General features: G+C 42.7%; 1 protein-coding gene and 1 pseudogene across 10 annotated transcripts in view; one reads left to right on the top strand and one right to left on the bottom strand.

Moving 5' to 3' along the window:
* ACYP2 (acylphosphatase 2) overlaps positions 1–26,845 on the bottom strand; it is a 174,716-nt gene that overhangs the window by 133,396 nt on the left and 14,475 nt on the right. The window contains exon 1 of one of the 10 annotated variants that reach the window (XM_054728207.1): positions 18,669–18,840. The exons of 7 other annotated variants lie outside the window; for them this stretch is intronic. The gene's annotated coding sequence lies outside the window, so the exon portion shown is untranslated. Of the gene's footprint in view, positions 1–18,668; positions 18,841–26,845 lie in introns of those variants that run through there. 2 more of the 10 variants (XM_054728211.1, XM_054728210.1) reach the window with 2 other exon arrangements.
* LOC114230348 (small nucleolar RNA SNORA48) lies at positions 8,007–8,151 on the top strand (annotated as a pseudogene).

Below are 26,845 nucleotides of genomic sequence, written 5' to 3'. Positions count from 1 at the left end.
AAGAATGTATGACTTTTATTTAAACTGTATCCTTGACCACAGGCAAAGAAGTCAGAAGCATCACCGGTGTCACCAGGCCACGAGTGCCGATGCCTTATTTGCTGCTTATTAGCTCGACCATGACTGACTCCAACCAGTGGCTTGCCTGGCCCCACTCTGTAATAACACACTAACCCTCTTCAAAGCAGGGCCTCCCCCTGTGGTCAAGCTGATGGAAGAGGGCCAGTTTTTTCACTCTGTTCCCTGCAGAGCCTACCCAATGGATATGTCAGTTATATTAATCCAGAAAGAGCACACATTTTGAAAATAGAGGAATCTGGATTTGGATAATTTACTTAACTTCTCTAGGCTTCAGTGTCTATGTCTATAAAATGAGAGAAATAAAATCTACATTACAGTTGACCCTGGATCAACACAGGGGTTAGGAGCACCAAACCCCCAAGTCCAAAATCCGTATATGACTTTTGACTCCTCAAAAATTTAACTACTGCCCTGGCCGGGTAGCTCAATTGGTTAGAGCATCATCTCAAAATGTCAATGTTTTCAGTCCCATCCCTGGTCAGGCACATACAAGAAGCAACTAGTGAATGCATAAGGAACAAATAGATGTTTGTTTGTTTGTTCGATTGATTATATTTTTATTGATTTCAAAGAGGAAGAGAGAGAGATGATGAGAGAAAATCATTGATTGGCTGCCTCCTGCATGCTCCCTACTGGCGATCGAGCCTGAAACCTTGCATTTATCAGATTATCTTTAATACCTGAGTGATGGAGTTAAACTCAAGGTTAAACATTTAGAGAGAGGTGGAAGACCAACTGTCCCTGCATATACAACTGTGGAACTAGCCTTGGTTGGGAGAAAGAACTCACCTCCCACATCTTGGGGGCAATTTTGTCTTCCTACCAATTGAAGACTTTTCTTCCAGAACTGTGCCTCAACTTTTCTGGGGGAGGTTTTTTTTGTATTTGTTCTTTTATCACATTATGGTAGCCAAGTTATTTCCATTAAATAGAATGGTCGTTGCATGTTCAATATACTAATAACTTTTTAAAAAACCCATTTACATTTTAAAAATTTGTTCTCAACTTCAGAAATATTTTTAAAAGAACAAGTACTGCCAAAGACTAGTTTTAATTATAGTAATAAGCAAGGAACTAATAGGGGGTATTCAGTCAAAATGTAAGAAAATGCTTCTTCTCCACCTCACTTCTACATTTTATTCCTTAGCCCCAAACATATTCTACTACAATACCATCGATTTATTCATGACAAGGTGATAATTAGTATGTAGAACTAGCAAAATAGGTCTGGTGATTTTTGTTTGATATGCAATTTCTTTGGTTGGGAATATTGCATTAAATAACAGTATGGCAAATAAAATGACTTGGCAAGCCCACACAGTGAGGGAAGTATTTTCAGTAGCAAGTTGCCTTTATATGGGCATATTTGTACATTCTAAAATAATATCTCTATTATCTTGGTTAGGGTTCATCTCTTTTAAATCTATAAGAAATATGAGATGTCTGAGTGTGTGTGATGATTCACAAATTTGAAATAACATCTACTCTACTTCAGTTCTGGCACAAAATGTGTCAGTGAGGCCTGAAATTAAGAAAATTATCTTGCATCCAGCCAGTGTGGCTCGGTGGTTGAGCATCGACCTATGAACCAGGAGGTCACGGTTCTATTTCCGGTCAGGTCACATACCTGGGCAGGCTCAATCCCCAATGTGGGGCGTGCAGGAGGCAGCTGTTCAGTGATTCTCTCTCATGATTGATGTTTCTCTCTCTCTCCCTCTCCTTTCCTCTCTAAAATAAATAAAAATATATTTTTTTTAAAAAAAGAAAATTATCTTGGTCCATCTTGCCATAAGAATGGTGACATCAATATACACAGCCAGAGTAGAAATGTCTTGGCAAAAATGAGTTCAGAAAACAGTTCTACGCCAGCACTAGCTGTGCCGTGTCACCTAGATCTTTGTCATTGATAATAACACTAGTAACATCTACTGAATACTGCTCTATTCTTTCAATCTTTGCACAGTCCTGTGACATGGGTACTACCATAGTACCTATTTTTTTTTAAATATATTTTTATTGATTTCAGAGAGGAAAGGAGAGGGAGAGAGAGATAGAAACATCAATGATGAGAATCATTGATTGGCTGCCTCTTGCATGCCCCATATTGGGGGTGGAGCCCACAACCCAGGCATGTGCCCTGACCAGGAATCAAACTGTGACCTCCTGGTTCACAGGTCGACGCTCAACCACTGAGCCATACCGGCCAAGCCATAGTACCTATTTTACAGATGAAGAGAGGTTAAATACATCCCTAAGATTATACAGCTAGCCAGTGGTAGAGCTGGGATTGAATCCAAGTCTCTCAGATGTTCACTCTCCTGACCAGGACTGGCTACGTAATTTGAAGGGCCCATTGCAAAATAAAAATGTGAGAGACCTTGTTCAAGAATTTTTAGTAATTTCAAGATGGTGACAGCAGGGTATATGACCAAGCGTGGAGCCCTTCTAAGCACAGGGCCCTGATCACCCAGGATGTACACTCATGAAGCTGGCTGTGCTCAGAGCTGTATCACTTCCCTCCATCACGACTCAACCTAATTCAGCAAATACTTTGTCCAAGCCACAACTCTACTCTAAGAGGTCCCACAAGAGACTCCCATTCTGCCTGGACACAAACAACATTTATTACTCAGTCAATCCTTTTGCTTGCTGAGATTTCATATAATGTTCAACAGCAAAAAATACCCATAATTTTATGTTTTGAATATCAAGCCTTCTCTTTGGTTGATCCCTAAGACCTCCCTTTTAATTAGTCTGTTTCCTCTTAAAAACAACAACACACAACAACAAAAAAAAACACAAAAATCCTGTAGCCATTTTCCACTGTAATTTTAAGCACAGAATATCACAGCCATGCATTGCTCCTTCCTGCTGTGACTGTTTGCAGGTGCTTCATCCTAATGATGGGAAAAGGCCTCAAAGTCTTGTAATTGTAGGGCCCTGATTAATGAACTCTGCCTCTCAGGATCTTCTTTTGAAGATCTTTCCAAACCTTTCATTTGGCACCTTCATTCAAGTGGAATGTCTGAAGCTTGGTGGATGGCGTGTTTTAGTGTAAACCTTTTACTGTCCAACACATGCCCTGAGAACAAAGGGAGTTTGTTTGCAGAGGGTACAGAGTAATTGGGACATGAAGTGTACATTTCTAGGGACAGGACGGGGCTGAGTGTGTATATCTGTGGAGGAACCAGGGGGCGAGGGGGAGGTGATGGAGGTGGAAGACAAAAGACAGAGAAAGCATGATCTCTGCCCCTGGTGGGGACTGCTATGGAATTGGATGCCTAGCCCTAGACTCTCCCATCCTCACATCCTTTTTACTGTGATTTCCTTTTCCACAAGAAATGTTGGCTATTCCTGTACTTAATTTCTTCCTAATATGGATCAAGGAGGCAGAAATCACAGGCAACTGCCACCTGGGACTTCACACTTTAGGACTTAAATGTGGACTCCTGGGATTGCTGCCTCCCTACCTTGTATGGATAAGGTTGGATGAGATAATAAAAATGTGTAAACTTGCCATAAAAAGAATAAGGCACAAGCAAGTATCTAGAACAGTAGTTCTCAATTGTATCAGACCCACTGTCCCCTTTTTTATAATGAAACATCCCCTTCACTGTCCTGAAATGAAAGTCATATATGATATAATCTACCCACAGACACACAAAAGTTTAACTAACATAAGGCTCTAAGTGTAATATAAAGGAGAAATAAAATTAGAGTTAAGGTTTATGTTCAAATAATTATAAATAGGTTTTTCACCCACATCAGTGCCCTGAAGGATATTTGAAAGTTGGACAGGGCCCAGTCGGCATGGCTCAGTGGTTGAGTGTCGACCTATGAACAAGAAGGTCATGGTTCAATTTCCGGTCAGGGTACACGCCCAGGTTGTGGGCTCGATCCCCAGTGTGGGGTGTGCAGGAGGCAGCCGATCGATGAGTCTCTAAAAATACTAGTATGTTTTTTTAAAAAGAAAAAAAGAAAGCCTTAGCTCGTTTGGCTCAGTGGATATAGCATCAGCCTAAGGACTGAAGGGTCCCAGATTCGATTCCGGTCAAGGGCACATGCCCAGGTTGCAGGCTCGATCCTCAGTAGAGGGCATGCAGGAGGCAGCCGATCAATGATTCTCTCTCATCATTGATGTTTCTTCCTCTCCCTCCCTCTCCCTCTCCCTTCCTCTCTGAAATCAATAATAAATAAAAAAACATTTAAAAAGAAAAAAGAAAGTTGGGCAGGACAATTTCTTTGTTCTATGGAATTGTTTCACACATCTGTCAATTCTGGCCCCCAGCCACCAGTTAGTATGCCTTCAATTATTGTGATAACCAAAAATGCTCCCACAACCCACAGAACACATCCTAAAAGGTGATAACCTGTTGAAAACCACTGTGTACCTCGGTTGGGATTTCCACGTATCAGCACAAGATACACTTGTCATACTCCCCGGTGAAGAGCTCCAGGGCCTGGCAAGCCTGAAGTCAACAAGCGTGCCTTTTCTATTTGTATACAACTATATTTAGGCCACTAGTTTTAAAATAGTACACACTTACACACCCCTTATTCATCTAGGTCTCTAACCACGTAGAGTGATGAGGCTTTGGTCAGGGAGTGGCCATGCTATGCATGTACTGATAGTTATGTAGAGTGAAGTAGAAGCATTTATTTTGTGCCATATTTAAAACGTAGGAAGGTGGAAATGATGGGTGTGTCAATGTGGTAAGTTGCTAAGAAGGGCTAGTTGGCTTTGCACGTTGTTTCCTGGTTCTGGCTGACCCTCAATTAGAGGAGACTCTGAATTGTAAACATTTTTTCCCTGGCCAAGGACAGGCACTAGTATTTGCTTCTTTTTCTGCCTGCTGAATTCAAAATTGAGGCCAAACAGGGACCCAAAGGGAATAAGTCCCCTTACCAATATGTCCTTGACATACATCCCTAGTTAGGATCAATTGAAATATTTACCACACACTTATAAAGATACTGAGTTCTGGCCAAAAAGGGGGGGAAAGTATGCTGTGGAAACTTCTGTAAGTCACCCACCAGCATTTACCAAGAGGTCAGTGTTTTGCTGCCAGAATAAGCTAATATTTGAATGGAAGATGAGTTTTAAACAATCTAAGGGAATACTTAACCCTTTGCACTTGCTTGTTTTTTTCTCGATTCCTTTATTCTAATGCTAACCGTGTTGAGTCACACTCGACATCCAAGTGCAAAAGGTTAAACAGCAACATCCCTCTATACCATGACCTATAATATTACATTTGCCCCTTTTCATCCAAGAGTACGTTTGCTAGCTTAACCCCAAGTATGGTTTCTGGGTGGTAGCCCATCCTGTATAATAAAAGCCTAATATGCAAATTGACCAAACAGCATAAAGACTGGTGGAACGACCAGTCACTATGACGCACACTGACCACCAGGGGGTAGACGCTCAACGCAGGAGCTGCCCCCAGCCTGCAGGCCCAGCCAAGCCAAGGTAGGTGCCAGCAGGGCCCCCCTCCCCACCCCATTGCCCTGCCGGTCGCCCCATAGAGAGAGAGGTGACCGGTGGCAGTGGTGGAGGGTGGAGCCGACAAGCGGGCCATGCCAGGCTGGCCAAAGTGGGTAACCAGTGGGCCCCCCCATCACTCCACTGGTTGCCCCACAGATCAGCCCTGATCACCGGCCAGGCCTAGGGACCCTAAGAATTTCGTGCACTGGGCCTCTAGTTAAGAATAAAGTGGATTTCAAGTCTACATGTATTTCAGGAAACCCTGAGGACAGCTACGTGGCTCAGCTTCTTTGCCCTGAGAGGCTAATTAAAGCTCAATCATGAGATTCCAGCAAAGCAGGTTTTAAGAAGTCTATGTGATCAATTGCTATTCTTATTGTATTCATGCAAACTATCAGGCCAAATTGAAACTAGACTTAATACAGTAAATAAATTGGTCTTAATTTGACTCTTTAATAAAAATGAGGGTAAATTTAGAGGGAAAAATTGTGTTTCAATAGACTGTATAATACACAATTGTGAATACTAGATTCTAATTCAAGTAATTGTCTTCAAAGTTTTCTTGTTGTTCTAGCTTTTGCCCCAATAACTCTGTCTGCCTCCACCAGGTTACAAGCTGTACTAGTTCTCAGGGAATACCACCTCTAGACACCATTGCCACCTCCTTCTGTGACCAGGCCTCACTGTCTCTCTGACAGAGAGCAAATGCAGTCCCGCAGGATGAGACTTTTAATCTGAAACTAATCTCATAGATATGAGATGATAGAAATAGCAGTGGGGAATGTTAGGGGCAGAAATAGAATATTGGGGACTAGCTATGGTTATAAGAAATATTAATCATGCTCTGTTAACCGTGATTGCTTTGTTCAGATTAAAGAAAGCACATTCTAACCTAGCTGGGAGTTGTACACCCCTGAGACCTGGGAGTCAACCCTGTCCCCGGGAGTCAACTTTGAATGTGGTCCATTCTCATTCAAGAACTGCTAATTGATCAAAAAGATGAATTTTGAGTCTTGGCCATTGAATATAGCCTGCATTGCCTGTAATACCCATTTTGCTTGCCCATTCATATTCCTTTGGCCCACTTCCCCATTTTTGCCCCACCCAATGTAAGCAGCTGGCTTAGGAGGGGGGTGCAGAGGAAATTTTCATGGATGACCTACTTCTCTCCCACACTACTGGCATTACTGCAATAAACGTTCACATGTGATTTTTTTAAAAAAAATAATAAAGTGGATTTGAATCAATGGATGGGAGAGAAAAATTTATTCCAATCGTATGTATTCATTTGATTTCTTTACTCAGCTTAAATCCACTTATATTACATTGCATGTGCCCTCAGCTCCCTGACCCCTGTGACACTTTGAGATAGTCACTTGATCATGCTAAGAGATAGCACTTTAAATTATGATAATAAACCTCAAGTAGGCCTTAATGCTGCAGGCAATTGTATTCTATTTCCCTGGTCCTTTTAGTCCCCCACTCTCCCAGGTGACATTTCATGCTTCTTCTCTGTGCACAAATTCAAATGCCCCCTCACCACCCATTGTCATTCTCTGTTGATGGCCTTGCTTCCTATTTCACTGAGGAAATAGAATGAATCACAGGACAGCTCCTACAAATACCCACCCCTGCATCAGGGCCCCTGTCCTGGACTTTTCCCACATGGCCATAGATGAACTATATGCTCCTAGAAAAGGCCACTTGCTCTACTTGTAGACCAGCTGCCACTTATTCCGACCCACTCAAGGACATCACTTTAGGAAATCTCCTCTCAATTCTTTCCTTTTTACTGGAACTTTTCCATCAATCTAGAGACATCATTTCTCCCACCTTTGAAGATCCCACTTCCTCCTCCAATTACTACCTTCATTTCCCTCCTTTTTTGGGATTATCTATATTCATCATCTCTAATATCTCCCTTCCCATTCTCTCTTAAACCTTAAATAATCAGGTATTTACCAATTATTTTGCCAATAATTTATTTGCCAGTTAAATTGGCCTTATCAAGGTTACCTCCACCTCCCTATTGCTATATTCAATGGCCAAGACTCAAGCTTCATCTTATTTGATCAATTAGCAGACTGTGATCACTCTTTCCTCCTCGAACCACTTTTCCATCTGGCTTTCAAGAGCAGACTTACCTGGTCTTCATCTTACCTCTGTGGTAGCTCCTTCTCAGTATCTTTTGTTGGCTCTCTTCATTTCTCTGCCCTCCCAAACTTGGAGTATTCCGATTCTGTCCTTGGACCCCTTCTCTTTTCTCTTCACTCGCTTTTTTGGTGATTTCATCTAGTCTACTGGCTTTAAATACCATCTAGTATATGCTGTGTCCAGCCTGCATTTCACGCCTGAACTCCAATATCCAGCTGACTCCTCAATATCTTCACTTGAATGACTAGTAGACACCTCAAATTTAACAAGTCTAAAACTGAGCTGAATCCCCTGGCAATGGGCAAGGAGACACCTGATTGGTGGTGTTGCTCTTATATCAATCAGGGGCAAAGCAGATGTACAGTCCTTAGTTTATCCTAGCTTGATGTCTCTGTCAGTGGCCAGAGCTGTTTCCTGCCTGAGGCACATAAAATTATAATTCCTAGGTCTTGGAGGGGAAAAGATCAGAAGCAGTGGTCTCATAATAAACAGATTATTAATATTAACTGAGGCTTAGGAAGGGATGTAGTTTAAAAATGTTTGTGTAGATGTTGTAATTACTCTAGTAACTTCTAGATAACAGTAAGTAAGTAGTTCTAGCACAACTCTATTAAGAGTAAACATGTCACCTAACAGTTTTTGTGGCAGTTGTGCAACAGGACATGGATATATGTCATTCTGTACATATAACTGGATGCTATGAGAAAAATAAGTGGGTCACTACTGGCTTTCAGAAAGTTGGGTGGGAGTCTAGTATGGTAATATTGGAATTATTACAGAGGGCAATTACTGTGAGTCATGTATTCTCAGGAGCCGGAATGTGTTCAAATCCTGAGTCTCTGCCATTTAACTCTCAGTGTAGTCTTAGATGCATTTAACCTGTCTGTTTCTCGCCTGAAAAGTGAGTTTTAATGATAGTGCATATGAGTTGTTGGAAAAAAATAAAACATGAGAAGCACTTAAAATGGGGCCTGGCACAGTTTAAACTAATCCTATATAATAAAAGCCTAATATGCAAATTGTCCCCTTGGGCGGTCATTCCACCAGGAGTTTGACTGCTTGCTATGATGTGTGCTGACCACCAGTGGGCGGCGTGGAACATGGTGGGCGTTGGCAACACAGTGGGCAGCAGTGGAGGCACTGCTGGCCACCATGGGGCCCAATGAGAGCAGACCGTGGCAGGATGGTAGAGCAGGTGAATGGGCGGCACCAGGCCAAGGCAGGTGTGAGCGGGGCCTGATCACCCAAGCCAATCAACCCGCAGAAGGCGACCAGTAGCAGTGGTGGAGGGCAGGGCCGCTGCCCGGCTCCCAGGTGCTGAGGGAGCTGGGCAGGGGGCCCGCCCAGATCCATCACCCCGCAGGCGGGATGGTGGAGCAGGTGAGGGGGCGGTGCCAGGCCAAGGCAGGGTGCCAGGCGGGGCTGCGGGGCTTCAAGGCTGGGAGCATGAGCTGTGGCCCAATCCCCGCAGGCCACCCACCTGTGCATGAATTTGTGCAATGGGCCTCTAGTAATATATATGAGCATTTACTTTTTTCTGGGTTTAGAAAAACAAACAAACAAACAAATAAATAAATAACTGAGCTGATCTCCTCTTGCTGCTTCTCTCCCACCAAACTCTGTTTCTCTTCCACTCTTCCTCAGGTATTCAGGACAAAACCTTGAAGTTATCCTTGATGCCTCTCTTTCTCTCACACTTCAGATCTGATCTCCCGGCTTAACTTTAGCATATATCCAGAACGTGACCACTTCTCACTCCTTCCAATTCTACCACTGCTATCTCTCACCTAAACTAGTGCAGGAGCCTCCAAACTAGTCTCCCAGCTTCCACTTTTGACACATCCAGATTCTTCTCAACACAGAAGCCAGAGTGATATTCTTAAAATACAAACAGAGAGAGTCACTCTTCTGCTAAAGAACCCTCCAATGATATTTTTAGTAAAAGGTCACCTCCTTAAATTCCTTTAAAGCCATGCATGCTCTGCTCCCTGCCCATTCTCTCTCCAACTTCACCCCTTGCTTCTTTCTTCCTTGCCTGTTCCATCCCAGCAGCACACGCCTCACCCTTTGCTGTTCCTTGAACCTTCCATGCACCTTTGTATTCACTGTTCCGGGGATGTTCTTCCCTCAGACACAACTCACTCACCTCCTTCCCTCAGGTGTCACCTTCTCAGGGAGCCCTTCCCTGTTTGCCCATCTGTGATTGTTCATTTCATGTATCAACCTGAGTGGGCCATGGGGTGCCCAGACATTTGGTCAAACATTATTCTGGGTGTGTCTGTGAGGATCTCATTCTGGATGAGACAAACCTTTGAATTGGTAGATTGTTCTCCCAAATGTCAGTGGGCCTCATCCTAACATTTGAAGGCCTAACTAGAACAAAAAAGCTTGGAGTAAGAGGGAACTTCACCTACCTGACTGCTGGAGCCCTTGGACTGGAACTTACATTATCAGCTCTCCTGGTTCTAAGGCTTTCAGACTCAGACTCAAACTCTACTACTGGCTCCCCGGGGTCTTTAGTTTGCAGACTGCAGATCTTGGAACTGCTTAGCTTCTATAATCATATGAGCTAACTTCCATTTCTTATCATATATATTCAATTTCTTATTATGTATGTTATACATGTATATATTATATATTTATATATAAAATTATATACATATAAGCCTATTGGTTCTTTTTCTCTGGAGAACCCTGAATGATACATCAAAATTGTAACTCCTAAGTAACCCCATTTTCTCCTCCCTGCTTTATTTTTTTTCCGTAGAATTTATTGCCATCTATCAGAACATACATTTATTTTACTTTTTTTGTTTGCCTTTATCTGCCAATCAGACTGTCAGTTTCTCAAGAGAAGGATTTTGTCAGCTTTAGTCATTGTTAATGTCCTAGCACCTAGAAGAGTACCTGACATATATGAAGTACTGGATAAATATTTATTAAATGAATGGCTGCCTACTATATGCAAAGCATCAGCTTTAGGTGCCAGTAGAACTTCTGGTTCCTCATTTGTACAATCGGGATAATAATATACTTCATTGGACTGTTATGGGGATTAAATGACTGAAGATTTACATATTGCTTGGAATAGTGCCTAGTATAGTACTGTAGTAAGTGCTATATTAAGTAAACTAAATTTTCATACATGCCTTTAAGAGGTTCACATATAGTGGAGAGGAAACATATCTGCAAAGAAGTCTAGAGTGTGCAGTGATAGCACAGAAGATGGGAAGGGTCCCTTTTCCCTTAGGGTCAAGGAAGCCTTCCCAGAGAAGGTGATCTTTAATGTGAATCTTGGAGAATGAAGACGTATTTACTAGGCCAACAAGAAGGGCATTCTAAGCTGAGGACACCGAAGAAATGCTTGAATCAGGAGATTCAGAGGTACAAATAAAACTGTCCTCCCACCTTCCAGAAAGTGATGATCAAGAGTTGTCTCAATATATCCAGCTTGTTTTTCCTACTTTATGCTTTAATTTCTTTATTATGTAAGGGAAGGCATTGGTAACACTGAATATTCAATTGTGGTATTTTTATTATGTAGGAGAGAAAGTTTTAGCAATTGATACACCTTGGGGAAATATTTCTCCCACTCTGTTTGATGCAGTTGGTGAAAAGAATCTGCTAGCATTAACTCACCTTAATATTCTTGAAAGAATCTTCAAGTTTCTTATAGTTCACTGATATTTATAATATCTTATCTGCTGACATGGTTATTGATAACCCTTTTGCTTAAAAGTGTTACATTAGAATTCATTTGTTTAGGAAAAGCACACTGATTTCAACTTTACCATATGCTTTATTCATTTAATTCATTAGTTAACTAAAAACAGATCTTATTTATTGTTACAATGCTAAAATTATTATCACTAATTATTTTAAAAATAAACATCCCTGCCGAAACCGGTTTGGCTCAGTGGATAGAGCGTCGGTCTACGGACTGAAAGGTCCCAGGTTCGATTCCGGTCAAGGGCATGTACATTGGTTGCGGGCACATCCCCGGTGGGGGGTGTGTGCAGGAGGCAGCTGGTCGATGTTTCTCTCTCATCGATGTTTCTAGCTCTCTATCCCTCTCCCTTCCTCTCTGTGGAAAATCAATAAAATATATTTAAAAAAATAAACATCCCTAATGTCCATTTAAATGTTTTCCAAAAGACTTTTTTTTTCTATTAAAAAATATTATACAGGGACAACATTATTTTACACACCTTTGACTAAGTCCTTTTAAATGAACAACTTAGAAATCAGTGAAAATGCCATTTTATTCACTTACAATGAGAAGTTGAATTCTCACAGGGACCAGAATACTCCCATTGGCATAATTCGTGCATTTTCTCCTTGAAGTCAAGGCAAACAGAGGCAAATTAATACTCAGAAAGTACTTCACTGATTTTCCATGAGAAATCCCTGTCATGGGAACAGAATCCTCAATTTCTGTATGACTGGCTTAACTGGGAGTCAAATCGTAATCAGAATGTTGGTAAGTAATAAGAATAAAGATCGGTCATCAAACATGGAACTGGACCAAAAGACTCTATGGCAGGCAGAATACAGGCCTCCAAAGATGTCCACACCCTAATGCTCAGAAACTGTGAATATGTTACCTTACATGACAAAAGGGACTTTGCAGGTGTGATCACATTGAGGATCTTGAGATGAGAAGATTATCCTGGACTACTGAGGTGGGCCCAATATAATCGTAAGCATCCTTATAAGAGAGAGGAAAGAAGGTCGGAATGTACTCGATGGCAAAAAGCAAGAGAATGGAGTGACACCAGGAGGGGGCTATGAGCCAGAGAATACAGGAAGCCACTGGAAGCTGAAAAGTCAAGGAAATGTATTTCCCCTGAAGCCTCCAGAAGGAATACAACACTGCAGACACCTTGATTTTAGCTCGCAAGACTCCTGACCTTCAGAACTATAGTAGAATAAATGTGTATTATTTTAAGCCATTATGTTATGGCAATTCATTATAGCACAAAAACATAACAAAAACCCTAATACTGACTCTGAGGCATTTTAGGATTAGATTCAGCAGTGAGTTAGTATTCAAGTCAGCGATGACAGGTGAAACCCCCTAAATGTCAGTAGCTTGAACAAGATATATGTGAACAAGTTACAATCTCTCAGAAAAACAAAATCCATATTAAACAATCCAAGACTGATCTAGCAGATTCAGCATTGCCAGGTACCCAGGCTCCCTCTATCAAATTGCTCTGTCATCCTTAACACATGATTTCAACACCATAATTCAAGATAGCTGCTTAATCTCCAGCCATCACATATACATTCTAACCAGCAGGAAGAAGGAAAAAGATAAAAGTAAGCATGCCCTTTCTTTATAAGGAAACTTATTGAAAGTAGCAAATAGCATGTTAGTTTGCATCTCATAGATAATCATGTAGCCACACCTAGTTTCAAAGGAAGCTGGGAAATATAATCCTTGTTCTGGGTGACTTCCGATAGTCAGTGAAAAATAAACAGTCCTATTTACAAGGAAAAAGAAGAGGAGAAATAACAGGTACCGCTTATAATACCTACCACAGCATCAATCTCACTTGAGATTACATTACAAAGAATCAAAATCCTCAACAATCCATTAGCTACCACCCCTACATCCATCTCCACCAGAACCAGAAATAGGCAAGCTAAAACTTGCTTTCCTCTACTCTGAGTTTAGATGGGTACTGCTTCTTTGGTCTACATGTCTTTTTTATCTAGGAAAAATCTAATCAATTCTTTTTTAACTGATATCTTTAGAACAGGGGTCCTCAAACTTTTTAAACAGGGGGCCAGTTCACTGTCCCTCAGACTGTTGGAGGGCCGGACTATAGTTTAAAAAAAAAAACTAGGAACAAATTCCTATGCACACTGCACATATCTTATTTTGAAGTAAAAAAACAAAACAGCAAAAACACCCGCATGTGGCCCAAGGGCCGTAGTTTGAGGACGCCTGCTTTAGAAATATTGATATATATTCAATCAGGTTATTGACATTTTAGCTGGCCCAAGTCAGTCTATCTCTCTTTCAGGTAATTGCAGCTTATTCTCAAAGGGCAGCCTTATTTCCTCATTCACAAGTCCTTGGAAGGTATTTCTCGATGGCCCTACAAATTATAAAGGGGAAATGTCTGCCAAAGGGTTAAAGCCTGGTGCCAACAGATAAGTTGCACTCTTTCCTATGGGCATTAATCATGGTCAGCCATTCCCATTGTGGACAAAAAGGGGCCACATGCTGACCTGACGAGCTCCGGCAAGGCCTGCATGGAGGTCTAGCAAACTCAGAGACCTAAGCAACCCTAAAGGATGGTCTGAAATTTTTAAAAAAATGTTTAAATATATTTTTACTGATTTCAGAGAGGAAGGGAGAGGGAGAAAGAGAGAGAAACATCAAGAATGAGAGAGAATCATCGATGGGCTACATCCTGCATGCCCCCTACTGGGGATGGAGCCTGCAACCTGGGCATGGGAATGGAACCATGACCTCCTGATTTGTAGGTCAACACTCAACCACTGAGCACGCTGGCCAGACTAAAATTTTTTAACCAAAAGCATTTTATGGTGGGTATTCATGTTCTAGGTTGCTATCTTCCCTGACAAAGGTCAATCTTTGCCTTAACTGCGCCTGTCTATTATCTTTTTGCATCTATGATAACGTATCGTTGGAATGTCAAGGTAATTTTCCTTTGCTGGACCCCTCAAAGCACAGACACTGCTCTGAGAAGACTACAAATCCCCTCGCTGTTACCGAGTTAATTGTTAACTGTTAACTATTGTGCAGCTACCTAAGTAAAAGAAGTATGTGTCTATCATTTTACTTTTTATCCAATCCCAGAGGTTTCCCCACTTTGCTTTCTCCCACCTCCCTAATCTATTACCAATGTAGTTCATGTAACCCAATTATGTCTCCTCCTTTGATTGCAATGTATAAAACAATGTGCAAAACTGACATTCTCCGGAGCATTATCTCAATTTGTTGAGATTCTGCTTCCCAGCAATTGTTGACAGTTTGGCTCAAATAAACTCACAAAAATTCTTCACAGGTTTGAATGTTCCTTACATTGACATAATCATAGAACTGTCTGAAATGCTGCCCCAAATGGAGCAAAATGTGATCATATAGATGGCTGAGTATAACTCGAATACCTCTACTTGAAAGACAATTTCAGGCCCAGCTGGCATGGTTCGGTGGTTGAGCCAGGAGGTCACGGTTGGATTTCGAGTCAGGGCTCGATCCCCAGTGTGGGGCATACAGGAGGCAGCTGATCAATGATTCTTTCTCACCATTGATGTTTCTATCTCCCTCTCCCTCTCCCTTCCTCTCCGAAATCAATAGTAAAAATATATTTTAAAAAAAGAAAAGAAAGACAATTTCAGGGTTGGCCTAACGAGTAGGTGAAGTGAATATCTATGTTCATGAAATTACAACCTGGTAGGTATAATTAATATTCTCACTTTTCTGATGAAGAAACTGAGGCCTAGAGAAATAAAGCAATTTGCCTAGAATTAGGGTTATTAAATGTCAGAATGAGAATTAAAACCTCTTAACCAGAGTCTGGGCTCTTAACTATTATATAATTGACTAGAGGCCCAGAGCGCGAAATCACGCAAGACCCAGAGTCCCTCCTGCCGCCTCCATAGGACCCATCAATGCACCTCCTGGTGACCAGTCATTTGGTCATTCTGGCATTATGGCCACTGGCTTTTTATAATATAGATATTATTTGACAAATATGGAGGATGTTTCTACTCTAAAATATTGGCCCAATATTTTTCAAAATGCCTGAAATTTCAAACATTCTTTTGGTCTGAAAAGCAAATATATTGCCTTGGCCAGTTAGTTCAGTTGGTTAGAACATCATCCCAACATGGCAAGGTTGTGGGTTTGATTCCCCAGTCAGGGCACATACCAGAAGCAACCAATGAATGCATAAATAAGTGGAACAACAAATTGATGTCTCTCTCTCTCCTTAAAATCAATCAATAAAAAATTTTTTAAAAAAAGCAAATATATGGGTAAAGTAGTTAACTCTTTAGAGAACCCAGGAGGGAAAATCATCATGTTCTTTCTATCTACATGACCAATACTTTATATTTCAGGCCACCCTGCAATACCCATCCGGGGTAGGCAGTTAGACAGACATGGGCAGAGCAAAGATGGTGAGCCAGGGACTGAAAGTCACCAGGGCAGACAGCTGTGGGTGCCTAGCAATGGGCAAAATTGGGAAAACAAGGACCTCCCCACAGGGTGACCTTTTCTCCCCTAGCATTTGGCTAGTCATGCGGTTTACACCTCCTGACCTCTCAGGTCGCTGGTTGTGCAGTTCGGACCATCCCCTGACCTTTCATGTCGTTGGTCATGCGGTTGGGACTTCTAAAGTTTTTGTACTCAGGACTCTTCCTCACTTCGCCAGCTAATATTCTCACTGACTTGGGCTTTAATCTTCATAAACTACCTGAATACCCAATACACACAGTGGTCCCTTACTGGTCTTTGTAGAAGCCACTTTTCCTGCCTGGCATTCTTCCTTATCCTTCCTCCCACTTCATCTGGCTAATACCTTCTCATTCAAGTCTCTGCTTAGAAGTAATTTCCTCCAGAAGGCCTTTTCTTTTTTCTTCCCTCCCTCCCTCCCTCCCTCCCTCCCTCCCTTCCTTTTTTTTTTTTTTTTTTAATGTATTTTTATTGATTTCAGAGAGGAAGGGAGAGGGAGAGGGAGAGAGGAACTCTCTCTGAAAATCAATGGAAAAAATATCCTTGGAAAGCTACTGAATATTCTATTGAGATCTTCTTCTGGGACCTCCCCTAAAATCTCCTTAGAGTGGAGGACCCAGTGCACCTGGGAGCACATCCATGCCTTTCCCTTCCCCCTTCTCCACACCGTCCAGGCAGGTTACCATTAGCTTCCTCACTCTCAAGTTCCAAGGGCCCTTCCTTTACTTCTATAACTTGTTTCCAAAGTCCATTTCTTCTAGGAATTACTTTTTCTACCTCTGTGATTTACTCAATAAATGTTCTATTACCATTTGGGTCTGGACTTGGAATTCTTTCCTAGCCAGAACCCAAGTACTGAGGTTGCTGAACCCAGGTTTGGTCCTACCCTACTGGTCAGACAGCTGGTGCCGTTCCCACCACCTACAACAGTTTAGATTCCCTGAACTTTCAAATTGCTGATCATGTGGTACAGACCCTCCCCTGATCTTTCCTTCCTGGACATGTCACCAGTCATGCGGTAGACCTCCTTAGAGGAGAAACAAGGGGGCCAGAGAACAGCCTCACAGGACTCCTTTGAATAACTGCTCCCTTGTACATTAAGCCCTCAGGACAATGAGGTTCTGATCCACATCAACAAAGCCTCAGGTCTCTGACCACAGAGACAGAGTTTTGGTTAAATTAGAGTTAACATCTAGGCCTCACTTACGTTTTAGCTCCAGTCCCGGAAGAGCAGCAAAACCAGACAAAATGACGCCATGACTGACATCAGGACCAGATGCAATGACACCCTACCCTGGTGCTGACCAATCAGTAGAGACCATGATCCTGAAAGGACATCTGAAAAAGCTGATGAATTCTATTGAGATCCTCCCCCGAGACACCCCTCCCCCCTAAAATCCCCACCTTTGGAAACTGATAAAACCCTTAAAATAAAGGACCCAGTGAGCTCGCTCTCTCTCTCTCTCTCTCTCTCTCTCTCTCTCTCTCTCTCCTGATTGATTGGCAGGCACCAGAGCATGGGGTCATTATTCAATACAGCTGGTCTTGACACAATGCTGATTTTGTTGCTTATATGGGCCTGGAGCTGAAATACAACTGAGACATAGATGTTCTCTAGGGAGGAAAGGTCAGGAGGTCCAAACCTCTTGGCCAGCAATATGCTAGGGGAGGAAACGTCACGCTGGGGGTGAGGTTCCACCCTACAATAGATTGTCCATTGCTAGGCACCTGGGGCTTTCCAACCTGATGACCTTCTGTACCGGGCCCATTGTTCTTGCTCTGCTCATGTCTGTCCAACTGCCTACAACATAAACCACATGACCGACGATATACTAGGGAGGAAAGGTCACCCTGGAGGCAAGGTCCCACCCTACGACACTTGTGTTCCAAGGCTTTTGTGTGTGTGTGTGTGTGTGTGTGTATCTGTTTTTAATCCTCAACTAAGGATATGTTTGTTGTTTTTTATTTTAGAGAGAAAGGAAAGAGGAAAGGGAGGGAAGGAGGAAGAGAGGGAAGAAGGGAGGGAAAGAAAGAGAGGAAAAGAAATAAGGATTTGAGAGAGAAACATCTATCGGTTGCTTTCCGTATGCGCCCCAAACCGGGGATGGAACCTGCAACCTAGGTAGGTGCCCTGACTGGGAATTGAACCCGAAACCTTTAAGTGTATGGGATGACACTCTAACCAACTGAGCCATCCAGTTAAGGGGAAAAACTTTTTTAAATACATAAAATGTAATCAGTGGATCAAAACACTATTATATATGCACTGTAGTGTGAGAAGCATTAGTGAGGGAGAGAGGCTACAAATTAAAAAAGAAAAAAGGGTTTGGATTCCACTCCTGAGAAAGCCAGTTAAGCAGCAGGAGCCTCTGAGCAGATGTGGAAACTGAACTGGTCTTGGAAGGAGGGATGTATAGGGAGTTGGGAAAGAAAATTCCAGACAGGCAAATGCCATGAGCAAGGACCCTGAATACACTTGGCACATGTGGAAAATAACTGAGTAGCTTGAGGAGACCAATTTATCTGGAGTAAGACGTCCATACAGGAGAGAGTAAATAAGTCGATAAGGTCTGTTTTACTGTAGCCTTAAATGTCAGGCTGGGACATCTGACTTGTTCCGAGTGCAATGGGGAACCATTTACAATTCTAGGGACGTGATGAAAGCAGTATTTATAAATGTGTAGAGAGAATGACAGATGGGTTTCTCAAGCAGCCACATACACACTACCTCACCTGGGGTCCTGTTAAAGTACAGATTCTGATTCGGCAGGTCTGGGGTGCAGGCTGAGAGGCTGCGTTTCTGACATGTGCCCCAGAGATGCCCAGATTGCTGGTCCTCAGACAGACTGTGAGTAGCGGGGGATTAGGGTACGATTCTAAATTCAAGACATCCACTGAGCTGTAATACTGAAACAGAAAGAGAAAGCATGCCATAAAAAAGAAAAAAAACTTTTTACAAATTTATTATTCTAGTCTGTTCATTTGTTTGCCAGGAACAAGCATTTCTCACTCAACCCGCTGAAGTAAAAAGGGTGACTCTAGCCCTGGCCGGTGTTCTCAGTGGTTAGAGCATCAGCCATGCACCCAAGGGTCGTGGGTTCGATCCAGACCAGGCCCGGGTGTGTAAAGGAGGTGGTCAACTGATGCATCTCTCTCACATAGATGTTTCTCTCTCTCTCTCTCTTCCCCTCCTCCCCTCCCTTCCACTCTATCTAAAAGCAATGGAAAATATCCTCCAGTGAGGATTAACAAAAACCAAACACACACAAAAACAAAGGCAGTGTCTCTTGAACCCAAAGAAATATTTTCCATCCTGGTTCTCACTGCTTTTTCTTTCCTAGAACCCAGTCCTGTTGGTTCACCTCCCCCCAAAACACAACAAAACAAAACAAACCACCACCAACAAAAAACACCTAAACAAACAAACAAAAAAGCGTGTCTCTAAAAAGAAACATGGGAGAATCTGGCAGAAAGCAATGCAGAGTATGGCAGAATGTCTCCAGGAAATGGAAAGGCACCAGGCACTGTTCTCTCCATCTAGCTGATTCTATGCTTTCCTGTCTCTTCTGCTTACTCATCAGTTCGCCCATTAGGACTCTCAGTCCTGACTCTAAGTAACTGCCGCTTCAAGCATCGACTACTGTCTTACTGCAGGGTCTTAAGTCTCAGTTCAGCTTATCAGGAAAAGATCAGAATGGACCCGCCTTTGGACTGGTCCCCAGGATAAGGAGTCCTTCTCTGGTTCAATCATCTGTTACTGTGGCAGAGTCTTCACATAATATTTCAGTGATGAAATGAAGGAGAGTTGGAAACAGCAGGCAAATTGGCCAACAGGATGCTAAACTGGAGAGACTCTCAGGTTCAACTGAGGCCTCTAGATGTCTAGCACTTCCCATGCTCTAAAGGCAGGTGTTTCTCTGAACAAGTTAAAACATTGAGAAACCAGTTCTGCCAGCCTTAAGCCTTCATTCACTTCCAGACTATATGAGTTGGTGAAAAATTCAGAGATTGAAGAAGCAGGTGCTGAGGTCTGTTCCCAGCTTTTCTGTGCATTTCCTCCCCCCACCCCCTGTGCAAGCGATTGAAGAGGGGAGCTCATATCATTCAAATGTGGGGGTTTTCAAGAGAATCATTTGGAGAGCAAGGATCACTTGAGAATTTGGGGGTACATGGAAAATGGTATTTCACTTTGAAAAGTCTAAAAGTGAAAGGCTGTGGCTACATCAGCCAGGGACAGCAGAGCAGCAGACGGGAGGGAAAGACAGAAGGAGAAAGAGATGCAGTCCCCAGGGGTAAGCTGCACTCACACTGATGGGAGATTGTTGGGGACGGACCTGGACAAAGTGGGATCCTGCAGGAGGAAACTGGCCTGTATTAAAAGGGCCCCCACCCCTTTTAAGGGCAACGCCACCTCAAACTTCTAACATGGATTAGGCTTTTTACTATTTGAGAATTATCGGAAAAGTATGAGACGGGCCCAAGATTTTATCCAAGGTGTGTGGAAGGTGACTCCTCAGAGCTGGTTTAAATAGAGAATGGGAATGGTGGTGGAGGGGTCCCACCAGCGCCCTACTAAGTCCAACATGTTCTTTAAACCAGTTACAAATGCAAAATTATGTCACTCCAATGGTGTTTGCAGATTCCAGGTGCTAATTAAGTGGAGAATAGTCCAGCAGCCTGAAAACAGAACTTGGAGTTGAAAAAAATATATGTATTTTTTAATCCTCACCTGAGGATATTTTTCCATTGGTTTGTAGAGAGAGTGGAAGGAAGAGGGCAAGACAGAGAGAAATATCAATGTAAGAAAAACACATCGATTGGTTGCCTCCTGCACACACCCGGCTAGGGCCCTGGGGCCTGGGAGGAGCAACCGAGGTATGTGCCCTTGACTGGAATTTAACTCAGAACCCTTCAGTCCACAGGCCAATTCTCTATTCACTGAGCCACACTTGCTAGAGCTGGAGTTGACAATTTGTTTGTTTGTCAACTTATACTTCTTTCTTGAGATAAAACAGTGCTTCATTTGTGACTTAGAACCCAACAAAAAACTCTAGAAGCTCCAATGAAGTAGGCCTGTAGAAAAGGGACTTATAAACAAAAAAAGAATGACAATGACAGAAGGAAAGAAATAAATATTCTCATTTCTATAAAAGCTGCACATGGTTTCCTACTGAAAATTATGACCGACAGGAGTGGAGAAGCTAGCTGAATAGTAAGTATCATGTAAAGTAAGTCCTCACTTAATATAGGTTCTGCGACTTGAAGCAAAACCATACAACGAATGGATCCGGCCTGCCTGTAACTACTCCAGCCAATAAACCAGAGACAGGGTTGAATCATATGTAAGCATTTATTCCAATAATGCTGGCAGTATGCGGGAGAAGCAGATCATCCATGAAAATCTGCTCTACCCACCCCCCACCCCCATAAGCCAGCTGCTTATATTGGGTAGAAGGACAAAGATTAAATGGGGAAGTAGGCAAAAGGAATAAAAATGGGCATAATGATTACAGATTACAGGCAATTTGAGCTGGGAAGTTGCAAAGGGCGTTTTTTTTTTTTGTTTGTTTGTTTTTTTAGCAACAAGGTTGTTAATCTTTCCATGATAGTAGTGTGGATGAAAGGGGCCACATGCAAACTAAAAATGGAACTCCCATTTGACCCAGTAATCCCCCTCCTAGGAATATATCCTAAGAGACTAGAAACACCAATCCGAAAGGATATATGCACCCTTATGTTCATAGCAGCACAATTTACAATAGCTAAGATTTGGAAACAGCCTAGGTGCCTGTCAGCAGATGACTGGATCAGAACACTATGGTACATCTACACAATGGAATACTATGCTGCCATAAAAAAGAAGGAATTCTTACCATTTGCAGAAACCTGGATGGAACTGGAGAACATTATGCTAAGAGAAATAAGCCAGTCAATGAAAGAAAAATACTACATGATCTCACTCATTTGTGGATAATAAAGAACATTATAAACTGATGAACAAAAAGATAGATACAGAGGCAGTAAAGCATCAAATAGACTGTCAAATTACAGCGGGAAGGTTAGGGAGAGGTGGGGGAGATAAGAGATCAACCGAAGGACTTGTATGCATGCATATAAGCATAACCAATGGATGCAAAACACTGGGGGGTGAGGGCATGTATGGGAGTGGGGTGGGGAGCAATGGTAAGATATGTACACATATAATCCTATCTAATAAAAGAGTAATATGCAAATTGACCATACTTCCACCACACCCACAAGCCACACCCAACAGCCAATCAGGAGCAAATATGCAAATAAACCCAACCAAGATGGCTGAGGCCACGGAGAGCAGGAGGGAGGCTTGGGTTTTCCCGGCAATGGAGGAAGCCAAGCTTTCCGCACACCCTGGCCAGCTTAGGCCTCCGCTTAAGGCTACAAAGTTTCAATTATAGAAGGTAAATAAATCCCAACAGAAATGGCTGCAGCCACAGAGTGAGGAGGAGGCTTGGCTCTGCTCCAGGCTACAAAGTTTCAATTGTAGAAGACAAATAAATCCCAGATACCAGGGCCTCCACTTGGGTCGCCAGGGGGCGTGGCTGGCCTGCAAACCACCACAGGACCCTCGCCCAGGCTGCCCTACGCCCCAAGGGAACCCCCACCCTGATCCAGGACACCCTTCAGGGCAAACCAGCTGGCCCCCACCCATGCACCAGGCCTCTATCCTATCTAATAAAAGAGTAATATGCAGATTGACCATCACTCCAACACACAAGATGGCTGCCCCCATGTGGTAAAAGATCCTGCCCCCATGTGGACACAAGATGGCCACCACAAGATGGCTAGCAAGGGAGGGCAGTTGGGAAGGACCAGGCCTGTAAGGGAGGGCAGTTGTGGGAGATCAGGCCAGCAGGGGAGGGCAGTTGGGAGGGACCAGGCCTGCAAGGGAGGGCAGTTAGGGGTGACCAGGCCTGCAAGGGAGGGCAGTTAGGGGTGACCAGGCCTGCAAGGGAGGGCAGTTAGGGGCAAACAGGCTGGCAGGGGAGCAGTTAGGCATCAATCAGGCTGGCAGGGGAGTGGTTAGGGGGTGATCAAGCTGGCAGGCAGAAGCAGTTAGGGGCAATCAGGAAGGCAGGCAGGCGAGCAGTTGGGAGCCAGCAGTCCTGGATTGTGAGAAGGATGTCCGACTGTCCGTTTAGGCCTGATCCTACCGGGAGCGGGCCTAAATAGGCAGTTGGACATCCCTCGAGGGGTCCCAGATTGGAGCAGGTGCAGGCTGGGCTGAGGGACAACCACCCCCCCCCGTGCACGAATTTCATGCACCAGGCCTCTAGTACCTTAATAAAAAAAATGGAAGAAAAAAAAGAAAGGGGCCACATGCTAACCTGACAAGCTCAGGGAAGGCCTGCATGGCAGTCTTACAAACTCAGAGACCTAAAGTAACCACAAAGGATGGTCTGAAATTAAACTTTAACTAAAAGCAGTTATGGTGGGTAGTTATGTCCTAGGCTGGTATCTTCACTGACAAGGTCAACCTTTACCTTAACTGAGCCTGTCTTTTTGCATCTATAATAACATACCCTTGAAATGTCTGGGTAACTTTTAACTTCCCTTTTTCTGGACCCCTTGGGGCACAACCTAAGGTTCTGGTGCACCAGAACAGATACCACAAATTCCTTCATTGATATCATGTTAATTGTTCCTGCACCCACCTAAGTATGTATCTATCATTTTACTTTTTAATCCTATCCCAGGGCCCACCCCCCACCCCCTGCTTTGCTTTCTCCCGCCTCTCTAGTCTATCACCAATGGATTTCATGTAACCCACCTACATCCCTCCTTTGATTGCAATGTATAAATATTGACATAACCCACCATTCTCCAGAGCATTATCTCAATTCATTGAGGTTCTGCTTCCTGGCATTTGTCGACAGTTTGGCTCAAATAAACTCACAGAAATTCTTTACAGGTTTGAATGTTTTTATGTTAACAATAGGCAGTTCTCGGATAAGGAGAATGGACTAAAGAGGATGGACCACAATTACAGGTTAACTCCCAGGTCCTGGGGAGTACACTCCCAGCCAGGTTAGAAGGTGCTTTCTTTAATCAGAACACAACAATCACAGTTAACAGAGCATGGTTTCTTATAACTATAGCTAGTCTCCACTATTCTATTTCTCCCTCCCACCCCTAACAAAACCAATTTTACCACACACCAGTTGATATAAACAAGAATTAAATTCCTATGGCATCTCATCGATGTTGTAACAAAACATTATCCAAGGACCTGTATTTTGAGATCATCAGGTAAAAGAAGTAAGACCCCAGCCCTACTCTTATCATGAACACAGGAACCCAGAAGCTGAAGAGGGAGGTCAGCCATACAAATGCAAAGGTCTGCATTCCCCAGCATGCTCCACCCTCAGTGAAGTAAACTTCTCAGATTTCACTGGAATCATAGATTCTTAACCTGTGTCCCAATGTATTCCTTTGTTGACTAAACATTTCTCATGCTAAATCCTAAGTTAATGCATTCCAAATTTTGTTTCTCACAGAGTCTTCTCTGTGTCTGGCACTGTTAGATCAGCTCCTCATGGAATTTATACTTAGTGTGTGGCAGTGCAGGTAATAAATAACACATCCAAGCACCCAGGTGATTATTTTGATCAGACACCTTTCGGAAACACTAACTTCAGCTATCCCATAGTTGAAAGCAGTCACAGCAACGGATGGCCAAGGACTAAAGTGGTCGGCTCACAAGATATAACACAAGCAGTGTTAGTAGACAGAGCTCACCTGACATGTAGCACTGAATGGGTAAGAACTTGTCCTGCCATGTTCCCTTTGAAGTCAGAAGGCCACACAACGTACTTTGGCCAATGGAATGTGAACGGAAGGGATGTGAGTGGAACTGATGTGCTACTTCTGGGCAGAAATTTTAAGAGTCAAGGTATAACTTGGCACATTCCCTTGTCCCTGTTGTGACGATCATGGAAAAACCTGTGAAGATTCTGTCATCCTACTTCTTTACGTGGGTACAATATGAGCATGACTCCCTTCCAATCCAAGATGGATACGTAGTATGAGTGAAAAATAAACTGTTGTTATTTCAAGCCACTAAGATTTTCAGGTTCTTTGTTATTGCAACATTAACTCAGCCCATCCTGATTGACAGTCTTCAAACTCTACAGGCTTCTAAGCTTTGCAAGAAGACAACAATATCTCAAAAGTCACTTTGGAAGAGAGGAGTTAATGTGGTTAGGTACATTTTCTCCCTAGAAAAGGAAAATTTGTAGTGCCAAATTTAACATCTCCCAATTAAGTTTATGTTCACAGGACATAGATTCCAGATCCTTATCAGATCAACCAACTTGGTAAAGAAAAAACTCAGACTTTCCTTCCCTCTCAACCCTGACTTGAACGTCTCGGACCTGGTGTTTGACAACAGTAGTCAATAGACTCGGGGAGGGGGTCGATGGGGGAAAAACAGGGACATGTGTAACACTTTCAATAATAAAGCTTTTCTTAAAAATAGGCTTTGCGCCGAAACCGGTTTGGCTCAGTGGATAGAGCGTCGGTCTGCGGACTGAAGGGTCCCAGGTTCGATTCCGGTCAAGGGCATGTACATTGGTTGCAGGCACATCCCCGGTGGGGGGTGTGCAGGAGGCAGCTGGTCGATGTTTCTCTCTCATCGATGTTTCTGGCTCTCTGTCCCTCTCCCCTCCTCTCTGTGGAAAATCAATAAAATATATTTTTTAAAAAAATAGGCTTTGGGAACATAATTTTGCCTGAAATAACTACACTAGAGATTGGGGAGTAGCTTTTGCTAAATTTGATAGGTGCAGAGACAGTGCTATAATAATTTTGTGTGTCTTATTGACTTTTTGTGCCCTCTGGAAATTCAAAGAGAGACTTGATATTATTTCTGTCTAAGCTACAAGTGCTTGCAAAAAAAATTCCAACACTGTTTAATCCTTAAGAACCCCTCTAATTAAGAGTGAGTGAGATATGACGTGGAAAGAATGAATTCTGGACATTAATTTCTTTGAAGTTTAAATCTTAAGGGCAAGAGAATTTGACTTTAGACATTAATTTCCTTGGATTCTAATTTGTAAGGGGTTTTCATCTTTAGACTTTAATTTTCCCTGGGAATTTGATAATGGAAGAGTTTATGATCAAATCTGGAGGGTCTCTGTGCTGACCGCATTTTATTATTGAGGTATTGTAATGGTGCCAAGTGATTTCATTGCAAGCCCTCTATACCTGAGATCAGACAATATTAATGAATATAACTGGTATGGAAAACAGACACGGAGATAAATTTTCAGATTTAGAATTTCTGTAATTCACATACTATTTGTAGTAGTTATAAAACATGGTCTGTTTTATGTCCTGTTTAGCAGCTTCTCTCCCATGCAGGTTCTTGGTCCTGGAGGGGAGCTCAGGTGGGCTTTGAAAATTCATGGAATCTAGACCATTCTAGCACCATCTGATCATCCAACAGTTCCTTTGTGTTCACCTGAGAAATGGAGCACACACAGCTTCTCCCCAGTGTTGACCGCTACCTCAGATGAATTCTCTAAACATTACACACCCAGTGGAACTCTGTCTTTTCGGGGCATCTTTTGGTCAGATGTCTTGTTCTGTCTTGTCTTGGCTCCCTCTGCTTCCTCCCACATATCAATCCTGTTGCTATCATGATGTGTTCCTACCGATATATATTTGGGAGCTCATACCTTGCTACCTAAACTTGTTACGGATGCTGTTAATGAATTTTAGCATTTTCTATCCAACTTGCTCTCTGTCTTTGTAGGAAGATACGGGAATATTAAAAAAAAAACAATGCCACTCCTAACTTCCCAGAATTCCCTTCGCTTTTTTCTTGATCCATTCATGGTGCAAAGATAATTATATGCTCACCAAATGCACTT

The sequence above is a fragment of the Eptesicus fuscus genome, chromosome 16 (genome assembly GCF_027574615.1).
Source record: "Eptesicus fuscus isolate TK198812 chromosome 16, DD_ASM_mEF_20220401, whole genome shotgun sequence".
Lineage (NCBI taxonomy): Eukaryota > Metazoa > Chordata > Mammalia > Chiroptera > Vespertilionidae > Eptesicus > Eptesicus fuscus.
Note: the sequence above shows the minus strand (reverse complement) of the source record. Positions and strands in the feature narration are given on the sequence as shown.